At 41.0% G+C, this 6,828-nt stretch overlaps 1 pseudogene; it reads right to left on the reverse strand.

The window, feature by feature from the left end:
* Positions 1 to 5,152: 5,152 nt before the first annotated feature.
* LOC148534515 (5S ribosomal RNA) lies at positions 5,153 to 5,271 on the reverse strand (annotated as a pseudogene).
* Positions 5,272 to 6,828: the final 1,557 nt, after the last annotated feature.

A 6,828-nucleotide genomic window follows, 5' to 3' on the forward strand; every position in this document is an offset into this window, starting at 1 on the left:
TTATCAAATTGTCCCAACGCGTTTCATCCCATTTATGGGACTTTTTCAAGGGTAGGTGAATGGTGGACTGCAGTGTGGGAGCTTAAATACCTGATGTCCTGTACTTCATTGTGCCCCTCCCGTTTCTTCCGGTTTTCGCGCTTCGTTTGCGTGCTCTGCTGTAGCCGCTAGAGCTAGCTCCGATGTCCTGTGTATTTGAGCGACTGAGCATGCTCTATGGGCTTCACGCGGACCTTGTTCATTATTATATTCTGCCCCTATTTTCTTCAATAGTGATGGCTTAAACCTGGTCTCCTGGTGAGGAGAGTGTGAGGGATTAGTCTCTCTTATGCGGGCGACCATTTTTGGGTAGTTATTTGCAATGGAATATCTGCTGTTTAGCCTCTCTGCGTGTTAGAGAACGTTGTCAATCAGAAACCCTGCTGAACGTTATTCAGTGCTTAATGGTGATTGCTTGCTCTTATACACAATAAGTCATGCATCTATGATTGCCATTTTATTTAAAAATTAAACATATTGGTGTATTCGTTGATGGTTCTGTTTTCTGAGATGGCTATGGGTCATTGCTAATATGATCATATATTTTACTTGTATCCCCATATACAGAGGATTGCTTGGCTCCCTCTGTCATGTATTATGTATTAGTACATCTCCAATGCATAATGTTCCCATCCCTATAACATCCTAGCACCTTCTGTTTCTGTTCCCATGTTTTGTTGTGATATTACTTGCTGATATCTTATATCGATGGAATATATGTATATTTTATTGTAATGTTCCCTGATTTGTTAAGGGTCTATATTCAGACCCTCAGGTTGGAGGGTCTTTATTTCATAAATCCATCGACTCTCCATTCTGTCGATTCGTTTGGAGTGATCCCCCCCTCTCCAATTTGGTTCCACTTTTTCTAATCCAGTGAATTTTAGTCCATCTGGTTGACAGTTGTGCTGTGTTCTGAAGTGGTCTGAAACACTATGGCCTATAAACCCCTTCTTGATATTGTTTATATGTTCATTTATCCTCACTCTCAGTTGTCTCGTTGTTCTACCTATATATTGAAGTTGGCATGGACATTCCAACACGTATATGATGTTATGGCTATCGCATGTGATTGTGTCCATTATCCGATATGATTTTCCAGTTCTCCAGGCAATTATTTCCCGAGTGGGTGTTGTAATATTGTATTTGAGTATCCTGCACGCCTTGCACCTCCCACAGTGATAAAACCCTGATTTAACTGTTTGACCATCTAGAGTAGATTGTGTCTGGTGTTTCTTGTTGTCCCTAATGTGGTTGGTAACTAATTTCTTCCTCAAATCTGGTGCTTTTTTAAAAACCAGGTCTGGTACGGTTGGTAATACCGTCTGTAATTGTTCATCCATATGAAGTATGGACCAGTGTCTCTTCATGATTTTTTTAAGTCTATTTGCCGATTTTGTGTATTTGGTAACAAAATATATCTTATTTGTCTCCTCCTGTGTCTTTTTTTCTTCTTTGTACTTTAAAAGGGGGCCTCGTGGATTTGTTAGTATTTTGTCAAATGCCTTCTCAACCCTTTCCATATCGTAATTCTTTTCTTTAAAAAGTTGTTTTAGGTGGGTGCCCTGTTCTACAACATCATCAAATTCCAATTTTTGGACTTAGATATATTCATTTCGAATAATGAGATACATACGAAAACACACTACAAGAAGGTTGATGTTAACAGTTACATCAGGGCGGATAGTAACCACCACCCCAATTGGATTAACAGCGTACCATTAGGTCAGTTTACATGAGTCAGAAGAAACTGCTCAAACATAGGCGGAGTGGAAGCTAATTCTGGCGCAGTGACCAGCTGGAGAGGGGAGGAATATATCTGCAACCATTTTAGACTAACATTACCACCGACACGTGTCATACAGATGAATTTCTCTGCCACAAGATGTTGCCGACCTGTGACCTACCACTAGATGATTGACTTTTCCCATTGAACATTGTTAGTGTAACATTAACATCACCCCATAGTATATATTGGGTACATAACTTTGAGACTACTTTACAAAACCCACCCTATAGAAATAGCAACCAGCATCATTAATTATAATCTTGGATGGTTGCTAAGAATTGACAGGTAGCCCTCTGAGCGCTGACACTATACTAAATTTCTTGTGTTCAATATAGCCCTGGTTGCTGCTAAACCCAGCAGCTGTCACTGATAGCATTGTGTGAGCCACCATGAAGCATAGGATTATTATAAAAGTGTAGCACAGAGCAGACCAACCTTCTGTAGGTAGAAATAAAAGCAATGGATCATCCATGTAGATATACATAGTGATGCAGGCAGGGGAGCAAAGAGGGGAGGGAGCGGGTACTAATTACCCGGGCTTCCTGAAGGGGCCCTCCGGGGGCCTGGGTCCGGCGCCACCTCCCCTTCCCTCTTTCATTACAGCAGCCCAGCACACGCATTCACACTGATCGCACCCCCACTGGCTATGCGCCGGGCTCAGGGGGTTCACAGCGTCCCCCTACACAGAAATATTATTTTAATATTTTTCTCCCTAAGGGGACGTGGCCATGTCTCCCATGATTAGACCACGCCCCTTCACCCAGGCGTGGTATTGCTCTTAGCGTGCCTGGATGCAGGTTATTTATTTTATTAATTTGTCTTTCTTACTCCCGACAGCTTGTTTTTATTATTGTTTGTGTATTGTATTTTAATAAATTCATTAGTTATAGTCTTTGGATGTTTTTCCTGTATCTAGCACTAGCGCCTAGCATCTCTTCTGGTATCTGATTTATTTTGAGGAGTCTTGCATAGGGTTGCTATATTTAAAAAAAAACAAAACACTGGGACACACTGGGGGCGTGGTTAAATCAGGGAGGCGTGACAAGATCAGGGAGGCGCAGTCATGTCCATCCCTCATTAAACAAAAAACTGCAATATGTGGCGCTGCAAGCTCAGCACAGGAGCGGCTACAGGGCCCCTATGCAAGCCCTCAGAGCAACAGCACAGTAGTAATGCCCTTTATACAAAGTATGTCCTACAGTAGTAGTGCCCATTATACACAGTATGCCACATAGTAGTAGTGCCCATTATACACAGTATGCCACACAGTAGTAGTGCCCATTATACACTGTATGCCACACAATATTGCTCCTTAATTACATTGAAGTGCAGATAAGTTAGTGGGGACCCTACTGTGTGGCATAATACGATTAAAGAGCTTTGTGCCACATAGTAGAGACCCCCCCTTACCTATCTGCCATTAAAGAGTGGTCTGGGCCTAATGCCCAGCCACTCACCAGGGGCGTAGGCAATTGCCTGCCTACCATAGGGCATATAAAGTCACCTGGGCTAAATGCCCAGATTCACTTATACTTGTAATGCAGATGGGTGGGAAACAGAGTAGCATGGTTTGGGGGGACAGCGACTTGGATGGGGTAGAGAGTGGCATGAACATGGGAGGACAGAGCAGTGCATATGGGTAAAGACAGATTGGTGTGATAAGGGAATACAGACTAACACAAATAGGAGAACACACAACAGTAGGGATTGGGGAAGACAGATTAGTGTGGATGGGTAGGAAGACAGAGTAGTGCAGGTGGGGGGAGGAGACAGAGCTGCACAGTTGGGGGGGACAGAGTGGTGGAGATGGAGGAAGAAAGAGTGCCACAGAGGAAAGGAAGACAGAGTGGCGTGGCTTAGGGGAAGGCACTGGTGCAGAAGGAAACAGAGTGGCACGGATGCAGGGCAGTGCAGATGGAGAAAGACAGATTGGAACTGATGAGAGAACACAGACTAGCACAGTTCAGAGACCACACAGCAGTAGGGATTGGGGAAGACAGAATTGTGTGGATGGGGAGGGAGACAGAGTTGCACGGTTGGGGGGCCAGAGTAGTGCAGATGGAGGAAGAAAGAGTGCCACAGATGAGAGAAAGACAGCAAAGTGGCTGTGGGGAAAGCACGGATGCAGGGTGTTGCGGCTGGGGAAAATCAGATTGGTGTGGATGAGGGAACACAGACTAGCACAGCTGGGAAACCACACAGCAGTAGGGATTGGGGAATATATAGCAGCATGGAGGCATATTGGGGAAAAAAGTGTACATGCATAGACAGAGCATGATAGTTTTAAAAATAAGGGAGCTGAACCTGTATTCTAAATGAGATAAATGTATGCAGTGAAAAGAATGTTGGAAGCCAGAGAGATTGTTGTGGTGATCGAATGGGAAGATTGTGGGCACTGAGTGGGATGTGGGAGCCACATAACTGCTCAAACCTCAGTTGCATAGACTGCATTTGTGTATTCCAATGAGCACACAATTCTGTGAATTAGCAGCTCCACCATTTTGTGAGTGACAGCAATCTCATTCTGTGAGAGTTCTGAATCTGAAGTTAACCACAGGGTGTGATGGCATACCATATCTGTATTGTGCAAGGAACACGTCCATTAAGGCATCAGCCTTAAGATCATAATTTCATTGCTTTTTTTTAGTTTAAGTGGCACAAATTCAGTAGGTTTTGTGAAATTTCAGATTATGTCTAAGAAGCCTTAATGGGACATGTGAAACCATAAGGTTTTTTGTCTATGGAATATATATGCTTAGAGAAAGATGTTAGAAAAAGTAAAAATGCAGTTTATTTGGTGCAAATAAGTGATAAGGACAAAAAACTGCAAAGTTAAACCTGTTGAAGTTCTTCATCCAAATATAATCTGAGAGGATCCCATTTATCAATGCCGAAACCCAGAATTTGATAGTCAGTTTAATACTGGAGTCAAACCCATGAACCTACCTGATCTTGGTGGGAATACAGATGTTCACTCCTGTTAAATTAACTTCTTTCCTTTGGCTTCATACTCTCTTGCCTTATCTTTAGACCATGCCAGAGAGATTAACAGGAGAAAAAGTAAGGCTATTCTTGGGGCACACTTATGTATGAATTCTTAATAATAAAATATAACTTTTAATAATTATAATAAAATGCATATCAGGTACATATAAAATCATTGGCGAAAATATTATTGACAATTCCTGCAAGGTACCCCACACATACAATTATGGGTTACAATGAATATGCTTAAGTATTAAATTATGCAACAGATACCATAGATATTGGTATATAGGCTACACAGTGTGCGATCCCATGATCCCCATTAAACCGTACAATATCTGTCTACAGAACCTGGTATTCTTGAGTGGTCCCCCACATCAGTACTAACCAGGCCTATCACTGGATCACTTCCAAGATCAGACGGGTTTGGGCATCATCAGTGAAGTATGACTGTAGAACATCGCTACTGAAAATATATGGGGATTCACTTGTACACACGGTCTGAGCCTATTATAAAATGTAGGACTATTCTCAAAAGAGAGGTCCAATTGATAATTAGTTGCTTTCAAGACAAGTGATGCATAGGCATACCTTACTTGTGATGCAATCAATTGACATATATAGCATAAGCATGTATAGATTGTAACTTATAGAAGAAGAAATACGGGGGAACCATCAGACTGGGATCGTCATCCACAGTCCAGATACCTGATCAGAACCCCGAGGAGGTAAGGATACATGATACCAAATTAAATATTATTAATCTTTCTAACAAGGTTCTGACTGATGTGCAGATTTCAATACTCAGCAAAGGCTTATCCTTCTCACCAACACAAACATTCAATCGATTTAACTGGGAAAAGGACTTGAAATTATTCGGACGAAAGCTCCTTCTTAAAAAGTATTTTGCGAATCAGAAGAACAACAATTTAACTATGAATACCTCATCTGATGAAGATACAACACTGGATGATGATGAATTGGAAGCAATTTATGCACTGGAGGAATTACAAGAAGAAGGTTCTTGTACTAATATCTTATCCAATCAAACAAGATTTATTTGTAAGAAAAAAATCTAATTTTTTTCCACCAGAATCCCTTTGTCCAGAAGTCTTGGTATTTCAGGAATTAGTATCGAAAGATCTTGATATTCTTCACTCTAAAACTTGTGGTAAGAAAAGTATCCAGGGTAACCTTAGTAGATTAGAAATGAAAACATTGAAAGATATTCAACAATGGAAGGAAGTAATCATAAAACCTTCTGATAAAGGAGGTAATGTTATTATTTGGCCTGCTGAAATTTATTATCAAAAAGCGATGTGTCAACTTCAAGATATAAACTGCTACCAACTAATGCTATTCAACCCAATGGAGAATTTCACTATACTTTATAATAGGATTATTGACAAAGCTTTCCAAGAAGGCACTATCCTTAAACAGGAATACCAATACTTACAAGTACAGAAACCCAGGATACCAACATTATACTTACTCCCCAAGGTACATAAAGACATCAACAACCCACCAGGGAGACCCATTGTATCTGGGATTGGAGGTCTGTCAGAACAAGCTAGTAGATTCATTGACCTCCATTTAAGACGCCATGTCATTGGACTGACATCCTATGTACAAGATACATCTGACATATTGAGAAAATTACACGATGTAAGAATGGATGTACATAATTTTCTTGTGACATTAGATGTCGAATCTTTGTATACTTGTGATATGAAATACGTAGGGATTACAACGAGGAATTTTAGACAACGTACCTTGGAACACGTTGGGACTATCAGGAATGCTCAATCCGATCTTGCGAAATTTAAGAAACTTACTTCAGTTGCGAGACATTTTCACCTGTATCATAAGGATAATCCTAATGATCTACATATTTTCGGTTTGGAAAAAGTATTGTTGGGGATTCGCGGCAGCGATCTCATGCAACAATTAATGAAACGTGAGAGCTACTGGACATTCAAATTAGGAGCTTTATCTCCTAGAGGAATGAATGAGCA

The sequence above is a fragment of the Taudactylus pleione genome, unplaced genomic scaffold (genome assembly GCF_031769625.1).
Source record: "Taudactylus pleione unplaced genomic scaffold, aTauple2 ptg000066l, whole genome shotgun sequence".
NCBI lineage: Eukaryota > Metazoa > Chordata > Amphibia > Anura > Myobatrachidae > Taudactylus > Taudactylus pleione.